Genomic DNA, 14,271 nt, shown 5'->3' with positions numbered 1-14,271 from the left:
TTAAAATAGTAAACTTTCCTATTTGAGATAGAAAGCGAGAATTGAACCAATACCAAAGCTCTTTGCTTAATGTTAAGTTTTATTTGGAATAGTGTTTTTATCTATGTGGGTAAATGGTATAATATTTCTGCCAGAGAATGAAGCTATGGGCAGGGCTTTACACATCCTGGGATGTGAAAGACAGCTTTGAAAAGTTTTCCATCACATAGAATGTGTTAGCCTATCTTCTCAAGATAGTGAGGAAGTTGACATATTTCAAAAGATAGGCACAAGCAATGATGTAAACCATTTTTAAAATATTTCAATTTACATTCATGTCCAAACTACGGAAGACTATTGCAAAGTTGAATAAGGGCACCAATAAATCCACCAAGCCCCCAGCCTTCGATACACACACACGTATTTTACTATAAACCTTCAATAAAGTAAAATATTTGTAATTTTTAGACAGTTGAATTAATCACTAACAGGATGACATAGTTACATTTTTTAAAGTTTTTATGAAATGAAAGCCTTATGTTTTTGCTGATGAAATTAGTTGAAAATTCTAAAATCCATTTCCAAGAATTAGCCTTTATTCTGAATATTCTCATTATTCTCACAACAAATAATCTGAACCTATATTCTGAGCCTAAAAGTTATATTTGATTGTTAATACTGCTTTCTACCTGTGCAGAAATAGCTTTTCCCTTCACAGTACTAAAGTATGATTGCTAACAGTAATTTTATTATATTATTCAATTAGTTCTTCAAGGTTTTCTTTTCTCTCCAATTCTACTACAGTTGATGAGAGAACGATTATATTTTCTCCTTTTATAAAATCCTTCACAGTGCCATTAGCAACACTGTTCAGATGAGATAATTAAGAAAAAAAGCCAATTGAATGATTGAGTGAATGAATGATTGAAAATCTTTCCGAAGTTATAATAATAATTGTGATTATTGGGGTCAAAGCAAAACCATTTTAGTACACTATACCAACTTTTACCCAATTTGGAATGAAAAATTACATTTCCAAACCATGTAGAAATTCTGAACTCTGAAATATTTTCTTTTGTGGGAAAGAACCAGAAATTCTTTGTCATATGTACCCATCTATCTTATTTTAGTTACCCAACCAAAAGATAAAATAATATTATCAAAGAGATAATTGACTGGAGGAGTTTAAAGTGTTTATAAATATTAGAGATCCAATCAATAAGTAACTGAGTTAATTGTCACGGACTGGACTGCATTGCACTGAATCAGCAGGATTCAAGTGAGGACTACTTGACTCTGGATTCGGATCTTCCTAGCACTTTAAAAACATCAGGCTTAAAATAAAATGGATCTGAGTCTTTAAGGCGATCTGCCTGTTTATACTGGCATTCTGCACTATACCATATTCTTACTTGTCAAATCGTTTCCCTGGATTGAATATAAGCACAAAATCTGATGAGAGTCCATGTATGTCTCTAGTTTCCATTACGTAAGTATGTACCTTCTAGATGACTTCCTCACCACTTGAAAGTTACACCATTCTCAATATTTTTTAAAATTAAAATTAAAAGCTGCTAACACAAAACTATTTCTGTAAATGTCACCAAATGGAATTTCTTTTAAAGATCAACAGCATCATCATACAACATGCCTAAAAATGGAATGGTATTATTCGTGCGTCACTTACAGCCTTTCACATATTAAGTCCACGGCCAACTAACAAAACAGAGGACTCCAGGAGCTTTTTAAAAAAATCTTTTGACCAAAGTGAGCTATGAATTTGGCATAAAATATCTCCTTTATGCTTGTATGTTCAAATTAATATGCAATGTCCCCAAATTTGCATAATAAGAATTCAAGAGGAAGCCAAAGGATCTATCTTCACAGTGACAAAACAAGCCGTTAATACGGAGGAAAAAGAATCTTCAACCAACTCAACTGATGGGGACTGCATTGAGAAAACTGGCTGATTAAATATTTCCCTTTCCAGCTGCATGTTGTGCGTTCTTATGGCAAATCACAGAGGCTAAATATTGTTCTCCATTTGCTACTCTCATTGTGCACCCAGGTGGCAGCGAGATGCCAACAGTTACACACTGTAGCTAAGGGCCAAGGTTCATGCCTGAAATTAGTGTCAAAATGAAATCACCATAGAAAGTTAGGGTTAAAGGGGAGCCCAGCTCATCCTCTGCATTTTACCGACATCAACACAGCATGTGATAAGCATTTGGAGCACAGTTCATTTCTGGAACTCTCACGGGCTGTTCAGCTACTACTACTACAAGACAGACTGTGGAAATATCTCTTGTTTCTTAAAATCAGGACAGCTCAAAGCCTCATGGCCAAAGCTTTATGCTCACTTATCTCCACTAGCAGGTAGGAATTCCCAAAGAATGGGGCTGCTTCAGCAGGGTCCTCCCATATAAGTTAGAGGGTACACACAACCTGTTACAGTCACTGGTTTAAGAAGCAACTTTTCTAGCTTGCTTCACCCAGGAAAATTAACACACGCTACACATATATTATGCAAAAGTAATACCCCCTTGAAGGAAGACCTATCTATATATCTATCTACATTAATCTGACTCTTACAGCCAGTAAAACAGCCTTACAGCAGAGGTCAGAAGTAGTACTTGATTTTTTTTAAATATCCACCTGGATTTTCCTACGAAGTAAAATTTCTATCTTAATAACTTGGTTTGTGTGTTCATAAAAATACAGACACGTATCTCTCTTAAGATTTCGAGGCTACACCTTTGCATATAATCAAGCAAAAATATAAAAAAAATTAACCACAAGTACTGTTTATTGATAGAGGAGATTTGCACTAGGAGTTTGAATGTTGAATTCGGCTTTTATTGAAAATAAAAACCCAACATGAGGTATTAGCTAATAAAACTTTATGATGGTTAAGGAAATGGCTCTTTTTTGGGGAGTGGTGGGTGGTCAGCAACTTTTATGATACTGAAATATATCCCAGGAATCAGAAAAATAATCACTTAGAGTGTAAAACAGCAAAATCAACTTAGAGTTAACAGCATTGTAGGCCTGAATTGTGATGGAAAACACACAAACACAACACAATTGCACTTTCCCTTAGAAACACCAGAAAGTCCATTCTATATCAAATGTATTAATGTAGATAAAAGTGACAATCTATTCCAGGAAGAATCAAAAATGTATTGCATATATTAATATATTCCTTAATGATATCTCTAACCCTAATATAAATATTTAAAGACCTTTAAAGGCCTTAGATTATGATTTTAGGAGTATTATTTTCTCCTTCCCTGCAAGCTTTCCTCCATTGTCATTCTCTTCCTCCTCCCTCCCCTCCTCTCCTTTTTCCTGGCCTAAAACATGTATGAACTGCATACCCTATGCCAGGCACTGTGCTAGGCAGTGGAGGCTCTTACTTCCTAGTCTTCGGGTCCTATCTTTTTAATATTCTTCTCTTATTTCACTGCTGGGACCCTGAACTCTTAGCCAGTATGTCAGTTGGGCACACCTACAAACACAGACACGGTAAAAAATGTGGAGCATTATCTCGCTCAAATCATCTTAGTTGTTGCAACTGTTAGGTGTTAAATAATCAATGCAGATAAAAGAACTTGGGGATTTAATTTCTAAAACAGGCTTCCTGGGAGCCAAGGGCTTTGACCCAGACATTGAAGGTTTGAGGGCTTTGAGAAGGCAGTGGCAAAATTATTTCAGGTGCAGGAATGAACAGAGAAAATGCAAGACAAACTTTGTGGGGGCAATGAGCAAATCAGCCTTACAGTGTAGACCATCCCTATTTAGAAATAGACAATGATACAGTTGGAAAGAAGGACTGAAGCCAAATGGTATGAGATCTAAAAAGGTTTGACATTTTAAAATTGTATCCTATTGGCTCTGGGGAATTCCTGAATGCAGAAGAAAATAACATAATAAAAGCCTCAAGGTAGTTATGAGGTACCTGTATTCTAAGGACATTGACTTGGGCAATAAAGTACAGGGCTTTAAAGCCTTTTCTATCCACTGCTTTATTCTGAACATCTTGAACAAGCCTAGGACATTACGGAGGCTCCATAATATGTGTTGAATAACAAGAAAAATTAATGGCACCTGAAGGACCTAGATTTTAAGTCATCTCAGCTGCTCGTTAGCTCTGTGACCCTGAAGAAGTTAACTTCTCGAAACCTCAGTTTCCTCATCTACAAGCAGACGTAATGATGATAACATTCTCATAAAGTGACTGAGAAGATTAAATTAGAAAATGAAGGTAAAGGTCTTAGCACACTGTCTGGCATATAGAAGGTAAATGTTAGCCATTCATAATTAGAATTAGAAATCCCTTAAAATAATACAGGAAGCATTGGAAGGAAGCATAAAAACAGTAAAACCAATTTAGTGTCTGCTGCAGAGTGGGCCTGAATAATAAGGAAAATGGGATAAATTTAGACTTTCTAAATACATATCAATAAGATAACTTCTTGAAGCACATTCTGTTTTACCAATATCTTCTTCTAAATTGTATATATTGTATACATTTATATATATTGTATACAATTATATATATTGTAAATGTGTATATGTATACACACATACACACACACACACACACACACACACACACACACACACACTGGTTTCTCTTCAGATTGTATAAATCTTTCCCCTTTTACTAAATTGCTATATATGCCTAGAATATATATATCTTAAGCCATTTAAAGAGTAGAAAAGAGAAATATATGCTCCAAAATAATTTGGATTGCAATGTGTGATTCACTGATGATGTATAAATCACTAGTAAGATTCCCATAATCTACAAAATCAGGAAAATATATTAAATACTGAACTAATGGTGACAAATCAAGAGCCACGAGAATAGTGTCTGGCACACGGTAGGCACTGAACAAACATTTGATGCATGAGTGAATGAATGAATGCTTTCTAAATCCATATGGGAGGAGATTTTTAAAATAATTCATTTGACTTCCATGTTTCCAATTTCTAGCAGATTGAATTCTTCTTTAAATATTTTCTGGAAATTCTGCATGTTTTAGGATCTCTACGGTAAACTATATTAAAACACTTGAGATCATGATAATTAACTACAAACCATATTTTCCTGACCACTGTGTGTTACCTTGTATCTCTCTAAGGAAACTACTAACCTACCAGTATACTTCAGTAACTGCATTTGAACTGCGAACTCAATTGTCAGAAAAACACAGGAAATTCACAGACTTATAAATCACAAGAACACTGTGCTTAAATAATGTCAACTAACGTAAAGGGCATGAATGAACGGCTTAGAGATATTAGTAAGGATGGAAAAGGTTTTGTACAATATACAGTGTAGTATTATAGGATCATAAAGTCTAGCAACTTTAGAAGGATTCAGGGACGTAACGAGTCTATATAGCCCTTCTCTTGAAAAAGAGATTATAAACACCATTAAGCAAATACAATGTTCACATTTTAAAATCTGAATAAATTATTAGTGAGTCCTAGACTGTGTAATTAAGCTTTTTAGGATAACTTTTTTCTTAAATCATGCTGGTAGCATTTAAACAACAGCTATCCAACTGATAGTGAAACAAATGAAAATTTGCTGTTGGATCACAAAGATGATTAAACACAAAACCTGTAGATAAAGCTTTACCATGAATCCTTGCCAACAAGGTAGAACAGTAACTCAGAGTGATATTTTTACTAGCTATCTAAGAGGGCCGCTCCCTGGCAGTGCATTCTTTATAATAAATTTCCTAGATGATGCTCTGTTTTGTGGAAAATAAACCAAGATAGCTGAAAAAAAGATTTTATTGAATTACACAAATAACTGGCTACTACTAAGAAAATCCATATCCTAATATCAATCCCGTGAACATACAAAGCCAATTCAAATCTTTTAGCACTTCATACACAATTTCTAATGAACCAAGTTTTAGCCTTTCCCCCACCTCTCCCAAATTCAGGCAAATGGGTCAGATAAACAGCTTCAAATTCAATACGACTTTCTAGGGGACAGATAAGAATAATGGCACAGCACAAAGACAAAGGCAGAATTATAGTAGGCAGAAAGAAACTATAAGTAAGTATTATAATAGCTGGTCTGTAATAGTGGTATTTGAAAAGGAACATAATGACAAGAAGAAGGCAAACTTGGAGAAATGTAGTAAACATATCAGGAGAGAATAATGTAATCAGATGCCAGAGCTTAATTTTATTTCTCTAAAAAATTACACTAATGGTGTGTTAATTCAGCAATATTATATTCTGACTAATTATTTACTATAATCAAGTTAAATTGTATAAAAATTTGTCTAATTAGCATTTAGAACAATGCAGTCTGGAAGCTATTGGCTTTGTGTAACTTGCACAGAAAAATTGATGTCAGGATTTCATTTTGACTTACACGAAAATTGATCTAATATGTCATAACTTTAGCTCCCAAAAGACATGATTCTTTAAAAGCTATGTGATTAACGTTACTTGTGTGTACATCTCCTGAAAGAATTGAGGTGCAAAGATGTTCCTGGTAACATTAGCGGTAATCTTATCACGTTTATATCTCTGCACTTACCTATTTAATAAAGAAGATAGCTATAACAACAGCATATTTACATGCATTTTTTATTTCTTAGTCCAATTTTAAATTTTAAAATATATATGACATCTGGCAAACAAAGTAAAACCAAGCAAAGTAAAATCACTCATAGTATTTATTCCTTCTTTCCTTCTTTTCTCAGCCTTCTCTGACTTGCATGCCTCTTTGGTTTTTCTCCTTAAACTACAAACTATCATATCAAATATTCTTCCCTTTAAGACACTCCTGATTCTCCTAAGGAAGTGTCAAATTAAAGTAGGCGCAATCTGGAAATACTCACTGTTTTATCTCAAGAGTTCAATGCAATTGCTTCAGCTGAGATAAATGCATGAAGACTTTTCTGAAATAACTTTTACATAAGGATAAAATGATTTCTATACAAGAAACAATTACCACCCAACATTATTATCACCAGAAAATTGTAAGCTAGAATGAGCAATAAAAACATTGTATTTGGAACGAGATATTAGAGAACAGCTATTAAAACATTTTACTCAATTTCTATTACACCTTAAAATGAAAGTCATCAAAATGTCATTACAGGCCTTTTCCCCAGATTCTTCAGAGAGTGAATTTAATCATTTCAGGAAATTGAGCACTATCCACCATTCACTTAAATCCTTTGAAATAACAGCAAAGCAAAACACAATGTGAAATTTATAAGACACTTTATATTAAAATGTGTTCATATACATAATAGATACATACCAAGGAGTACTTGTCTCCAAATACCTAAAATTAAATCTTGGGAAATTAACCACTTATATAAAATATTACCTTCAAGAGGACTTGAAGTAAGAAACCCAAGTAAAGGAGCCACAAGTTGAGCTCTGTAAAACCCCAGAGTTAATAAAGCACTAATATATCAGGGTTTTTTTAATACCTTCAAAAATCAATTATTTGGAAATTACTTCAAGCCACAATGATTACTTGTACGCCGAAGCATGGAACTTTTGCTGCTGCTCTACAAAAGAAAGCTAAACATTGGTTGAATAAGTGCGATTACAATAATATAGGCATGCTTATTGGCTCCCTTAGAAAATTGGTACTTCGTAAAGAATTTTCAAGCCGGAAGAGACCTTTTGACATCACCTAACCCTGTTTCTTTATTTACTAGTTCTAGAAATAAAATCCACATAAAATAAATATTACTTTTATTGATCTCCAAAATGATCATTTTCTCTAAAGAAATAAAAAGCTGCTTATTTTCAAGGCTGAAGGGAAACATAGGGAGCACCTGCTTGCATTTTATCACCAAAGCTAGCCAATCTTCAGAAAATGATAACAATCAAATTCTCTAAGCTCTTCTCTTTTAACCTTTAATATTTTTAAAAAATCAAATTTTAAATAATTATATTTAGACAGCAGTTTTCCAATGCTACTGGCAAGAAGTAGAGGAAACGGTTTGAAAATTGCACTTTTAAAAATGTTGAATTTTTACCTTTTGACTCGAGGAGGATGTCACTTCTCATGGAACCCATTTTCCTGAAGATATTCAGCGCTGGCCGATTTAGAATAAAACTATTAGCATATTACTTAAAAAAAAAAACTTTACTACAAAGCCACAATCTCACTCGAAAGGAAGCTGATGGTGCTTATAAGCAATAAATGCCTTTCCTGATACCTATTTTGTCATCAGCATCTTATTAGCAGACTGCATGTTTTCTGCAGCATCCATCAATTAGCCGTTTTTAAGGAAACGGGAAATGGATAAGGGCTCATCTGCTAAGCAAGGCTGTGTACTCCATAGCCTCTTAATCACCAAGGCTCCTTTCTAACAAGGTTCTACAAGACAAGAAAGCCTAGAGACCATTAAGTAGCACACAAACAGACTATTCCCGGGAGTCACCAATATTGGATAAAACTTTCCCCCAAAGAACCAGCCTGCGACTTAAGGCGACAGAGCCGCCCGTAGCAGAGCCGCAGCACATCTGCCAGCTTGTGCCTTAGAGCTTGGCAATTGCAAAGCAGATCCCAATACCATCAGACAAACTACTCCTGACTTCTTACTCCCCCAGCAGAATCCAGGCATTTGGAGAGAGCCTGCCGGTTTCACAGGCACCCCAACTAGAGAGAAGGTAAGGAGATGGAAGGCTCACCCTTTAATAGTCAATCCACCTAGAGCTGCATCATCCGAATCACAAATGAAATGCTAATGTACAAGAAAATGAATGCCAATCTCCTCCACTTTGCTCCAAGTTTCAGTGGCCCCTCCACAATAAAAGATAGCTGTTTGTGGAGGCTGCCTTGTTCCATACCATTAACTCAGAACAAAACATATTTTTAGTGGGACAGCAGTGTTTACTTGTAAGAACTGATGAATTGCTCGGCACCATTTATCACTTGCAGACAAAGACGTTCAGCCACAATTTTGGACATAAATCAAGGTACATGCTCCTCAATAAAAAAAAAAAAAAAAAGACTGCTAAGTCCCCAAAACCACGGAGATTGAGGTCAGACTGGCCATAGCAACCACCAACAGGACTTGGGCCTCCAGAAGGACCTAGCAACCGATAAATGAGTTCAGATCTCTTTTCATCTCCACTGGTGTGAAAGCCAAAATTAAAAAGATTAGATCACCCTGCACCCATTACAAAAGGCGCCACAATGAAAAAGTCATTTCCAGCCTTTGAATCACATCAAATAAATAACATTCATCCCTGCTATAATGAACAACTTTCAAAGTAAATTGAATCTCCATAGTACTGCTTTCCCTGGCTGAACAGTATTTACATAACAATATATCACAGGAAGCTCCGAATGGATCTTGTAAATGGGGACCTGGGGATAAAAACCATCTTTAGCCCCGATTACTGCATATTCAGACTGCTTTTCGGTCCCCCTCATTTAAACAATGTGTTGTATCAGGAACATAAACAATGCTTTTAAATTGTGGGAAATGAAAGTTTTTGGTACATTTTTAAATGTCTGGACTCATCCCAATAGACTCCCTTTTGTGGGGCACTAAGAACATAAAAATCACTTAACCTCCTAAATCGATGTCCTGGACTCATTTTTGTGACAAAGAATTCTCATCTATGTGTACACTTGCTTCTTTGTTCATGCCAGCAATGTTTCACTATAAATATCTGCTGAGTTTTTTTGTATTACTTAAAATGAAAACACATTTGCAGATTTCTTTTTGGCGTGCGACTCATTCATTATTTCTTATTTCCTCGAAAGTATAAGATATTCTCTATTGCCATAACAATGTCTATTAAGTTTTAGTAATATCTCTACACAAAGTGTTCATCCTCTACAGTCTAATTTTGAGTCAATTTCTCCTCATCATTAAAAAAACCGACTAATTTCCAAAAACATATAGGCTTCCATAAACTATTGTACATTTCATATATATTTCAAATGGAGTATGTTCCAAATAAGACAGTTAAATCTATGTTGAAAACATACCATCATAATCTTATCTTTTTGTGACAGCTCACGTAGATATTACTATTTGAACTCCACAGGGAATCTCATTAATTTTTGAACCTCTCTGACCTCAGTACAGTTGAGTGTAAAAATAATTACAAATTAAGAATGAAAGAGCATCCCTTGAATTCTGCATGGCCATATGCTGCTCTACGTTGCACAAAACATTGCTAACTATCATCAAACAGAATTTTTTTCCAGATATAAATTTAAACAGCATGCTGAATATCACCAGACAGACACAAAAAGCAGCTCACCCTTCCACTCAGCTCCGCTCACACTTCACCTCCGACGATTCCAGTAACACAAAGCCCCGAGAACACAGGTTTGCAGGCAAGTGACAGCACAGATGATACCCTCACAAAAATATTTCCCTATCCAGAGTCGCTTTCTATCCCAATGTTGCAGACACAAAGTGCAGAAATACAAGAATCAGGGCATAAATATTTTCTTACCTAAAACTTGTCCGAAGGACAGTCTTGTTATTGTTGTCACCTCCGGTGCCCCCTCTCGCCATCGCGGAAATCGGCTCCACTATGTGTACTGCTCTGTGCCTCAGTTACAGCTGTGACACTCATCTGCCTGCATAGAACCTATGAGGGGAAATGAGAGAAAGAGAAAGAGAGGATTTGCGCTTGTGTATGTGTGTGCGTCTCTGTGTGTGTGTGTTTCAAAGAGAGAGAGAGAGAGCGAGAGAGAGAGAGAGAGCGAGAGAGAGAGAGAGAGAGAGAGAGAGAGAGAGAGAGAGAGAGACTGCTGACTTGAGACTAAGAACCTAAAACCTCCGGCCAAGTCAAGCCTGAACAAATATGATCAAAGCCGTGCCCTTCTTCAAGAGAGTAGACAGATATTTTGTTCTCCTCCACTGAAAAGTGGGACTGTCATTGGGGATTCTCACCAGGAAAGTGCAGACAGCGGCAGACCTTCTCCAGAGTGCTAGTGCTGCCCAGCAGTCCGTGCAGAATACAGGTACCTATTGTTCCAGAGACAGATATGTAGCCAGCCAGTCAGACTCTGACAGATCTCAGCAAACCAGCGAGCCTGCCTTCATTTTAACTCCTTATTTACTAGTGCTTTTTGGTCAAATGCAAAGTCTTCTCATCACCCCTGAGAAATAAATGGAGATGATACAGATAAACTCACAGCAGAAACTAATCCTGTATCTTTTACAAAGAGGGATTTTTGCTATTGAAATGCTGAATTTAATGCAAATATCTTATTTTGGGGGGAAGAAATGAAGCATTAGATTACATGAGCAAGACTTAGCAAGTATAGGAAAACCTTGATATTCAAGATGAACAGTGCAGCCGATTTAAAAAGAGAGGAATAAGGGTTGTTCAAAACATCCCGAGTGTAAATATATATACTCCAACACAAACCGGGTGAATAAAGCCAAGGGGTCCCAACCTTTTGCAAAGGGGTGTGGCACATTGAAAACCTGCACAAAAAGCCACCCCAACAGACCTATTTCCCTAGAGGCTAGAGTCTTTGGTGTCTCTTTTTTAGATCCCACTGCTTTCTCAAGCACCCCAAAACACCTCCCACCCCCAGTACTGCACCAGTGTCTGAAATATATCTAAGGCAGTGAGACAAAATTAGGGAAGGTCAGAGAAAAATAACTTACTCTACATTCTCCCCGGTGGATTCTGAAACCCAGAAGGTACATTTGATTCTTTAAATTCCTGGACCTTAGTAGATTACAGTAGGTTTCTCACTTTTATCTTTGTGTATTAATTGATTGATTTTCTTTTAAGGAGTGAAAGAAGACAAAATACCTTGCATTTGATTGTTTAGCAATACTAGAAGACAAGGAATAGAAAAACAAAAAGTAGCTTGTCATTTAGTTAAAATAAGAGATGGAACTCTCCTTCCCCAGAAGACTTAATATACAAGCTCTTTGAATTTTTTTTGAATACACATCAATTCTCATTAATCGCTACCATTCACCCAAGAAGCATATTCTGATATAGTAGGTGTGCTGCATAGTGTAGAAAATGGTTATGAAACTCCTTTGTAAAATCCACACTCAGGCATCACTTAACAAAGCCAGAGGGTAAATCCTCAGTGCAATAGGGGGAGGTTTAGCCATGCATGCCTGTTAATGGTAATGAGATGTGTAGAACATATCTGCGCACTGCCAAACAGCTTCTTCTAAATATCTAGCATTTGTATTCTTTATTTTTTAGAAAGAAACTAATAAGAGATTGCGTGATGTTTCAAAACTCCGCACACAAACAAAAAACAACCTAGAAAATACAGTTACCTCCTTTCATACTGTCTCTTGTCCTAATCCCAGCATTTTAAAAATATTTCAGGTCATGCTAATTTAGCTAGGACTGAGCAATTAATATAGGCTTTAGAAACTCTTTCAGAAGTCAAAATTGCTTAACTTGGTGACTTCTGAAAAAGCTGCCTTGTGGTTTCTACTCAGGGAGAGCTTCTATTATGTTCAGAAGGGAAAGGACATCAAAAGACTGCCTGAATGACGAGAAAAGTATACGGGCTTTCTCACTAAACTCATCATAACCTATAAGCCAAGAACAAAACAAGAGAATCTTGTAGCCTGCTTCTTCTAAGTGGCATGAACTGATTATTTTCAAGCCCATTTTAAAGAACATGTGTATCTTTGTAAGGTCAAAGGACAACCTTATTTCACATTACTATCTTAACAGCAAAATAGCAGAAGCCCATTCAGTGAAAGAAAGTAGGATAGATTATAGGTAGGTACACATATAGAACAGAGCTGAATCACAGTGGAGGTGACAGCTTCCATGCAAGGCCCCCGTGACTGACTAATGTTGCAGTTTGAAAGAGGCATCTAAGCGCTCACTCCTAAGCATGTGATAAGACTTAGATGTAAGTACATTCAATTAGAGCATTACCCAGGACCCATCTAGATGTTATTCCCTTTTATGATTTTTTTTTTCTTTTTGATCTCTCTATCCCACTTCTGTTGTCTTCAGAAAGCCAAGCTTGGTGAGCCAAACAAATTTTAAATATTCAGCTCTTAACATGTTTGAATACAGACAGTTCTCACGGTCAGGCTCCATTATTTTCTAGAGGTATATACAGAGGGTTATCACCGTTAATGAGAGTCGTGGGCACATGAAAATAAAACACAGAGACACCATAAAGAGTGTGGATGTGTGTGTGTGTGTGTGTGTGTGTGTGTATAAAGAAGTATCATACTTGTGCAAAATACATGTTTTATATGCTTCATGAGTATGCAAAAGCATCATTTCTTTCTCAATAAAATTTTTTGTGAAGTCTCTACTAAAATATCTGTCCCTAGAATACCCCTGAGGTCCATTATATAGCTCTGAGTTTATAATTCACACTTCAGTCCCTAATTTGCCAAATAATTCATGTCAAGCAAGAGTCCAACATGAAATGCCAACTGTTTCTTGAAAGAAAACAAACCATAACTGTTTCATGTGCTAGGATTTTAAGAAATAAACATTTGAGGATTAGAGACACCACTCACTAATAGTAGTAAGGGGCAGGCTAATGCTCCTGAGAATCTACTGGGTATCTATCCCTTTTCATCCACATCACTTGATGTGAGCAACTTAAAATTAGGTTTCCCAGAAAAAAAAATGTGAAAGGAAAACAGAATCTCTTCTTTATATTACAGACTGTTCTGATTTTTATAATATTCCCCAAGACATGCTCCAGCTACATTCAGTTATTCATTCACACAATAAACTTCATGCTGACATAACTTCTGAGAGTCTCTCTGGGAATGCTAAAAGTAACCCAACTCTACCAAAGTTAAAAATCATCTCTCCACAATCTAAGTTCTCCATGCAGTTATTAAATACATAGAAGATCACCTCTGTGCATAATCTACAAATGGCTTAGATTACATATTAAAATTCTAATTAAAAGTCTTCATCTTATCTCAGTTGGCCGATTTGAGATTAGAGAGCAAATACGGGTTTGGCAATGAAAGCTCGTGCGGAATCAAGATTTCTGATGATCGCAGCTTAGAAATTAGTAGCAGTGTTACAGAGTATTGCTAATAGAAATAAAATAACGCAAAACTATGAACAACTTCTGAGACCCTCCTTAGATGGTGAGTATAGAGTGACATGAAGAGATTCCCTGGTAACTTCTATTCCATAGGAATGTACTTGTTTGAGAGTTGGAGAAAGACATGAGAGATGAAATTTCTGCAGGTGTGAGAGGAAATTATGCCCATTATTACATTCAAAATTGAAATATTGAAAAATATGATCATGTAATTTTGACTGACTAGAAAACGT

At 36.1% G+C, this 14,271-nt stretch overlaps 1 long non-coding RNA gene across 7 annotated transcripts in view; it reads right to left on the bottom strand.

Moving 5' to 3' along the window:
* LOC109028982 (uncharacterized) overlaps positions 1 to 11,093 on the bottom strand; it is a 102,299-nt gene extending 91,206 nt beyond the window's left edge. For 2 of the 7 annotated variants that reach the window (XR_010129393.1, XR_010129391.1), the window contains exon 1: positions 8,016 to 10,075. This is a non-coding gene — a long non-coding RNA (uncharacterized lncRNA). Of the gene's footprint in view, positions 1 to 8,015; positions 10,079 to 10,461; positions 10,600 to 10,904 lie in introns of those variants that run through there. The other 5 variants (XR_010129394.1, XR_008670063.2, XR_008670062.2 and 2 more) reach the window with 5 other exon arrangements.
* Between the last annotated feature and the right edge of the window lie 3,178 nt (positions 11,094 to 14,271).

The sequence above is a fragment of the Gorilla gorilla genome, chromosome 10 (genome assembly GCF_029281585.2).
Source record: "Gorilla gorilla gorilla isolate KB3781 chromosome 10, NHGRI_mGorGor1-v2.1_pri, whole genome shotgun sequence".
Lineage (NCBI taxonomy): Eukaryota > Metazoa > Chordata > Mammalia > Primates > Hominidae > Gorilla > Gorilla gorilla.
Note: the sequence above shows the minus strand (reverse complement) of the source record. Positions and strands in the feature narration are given on the sequence as shown.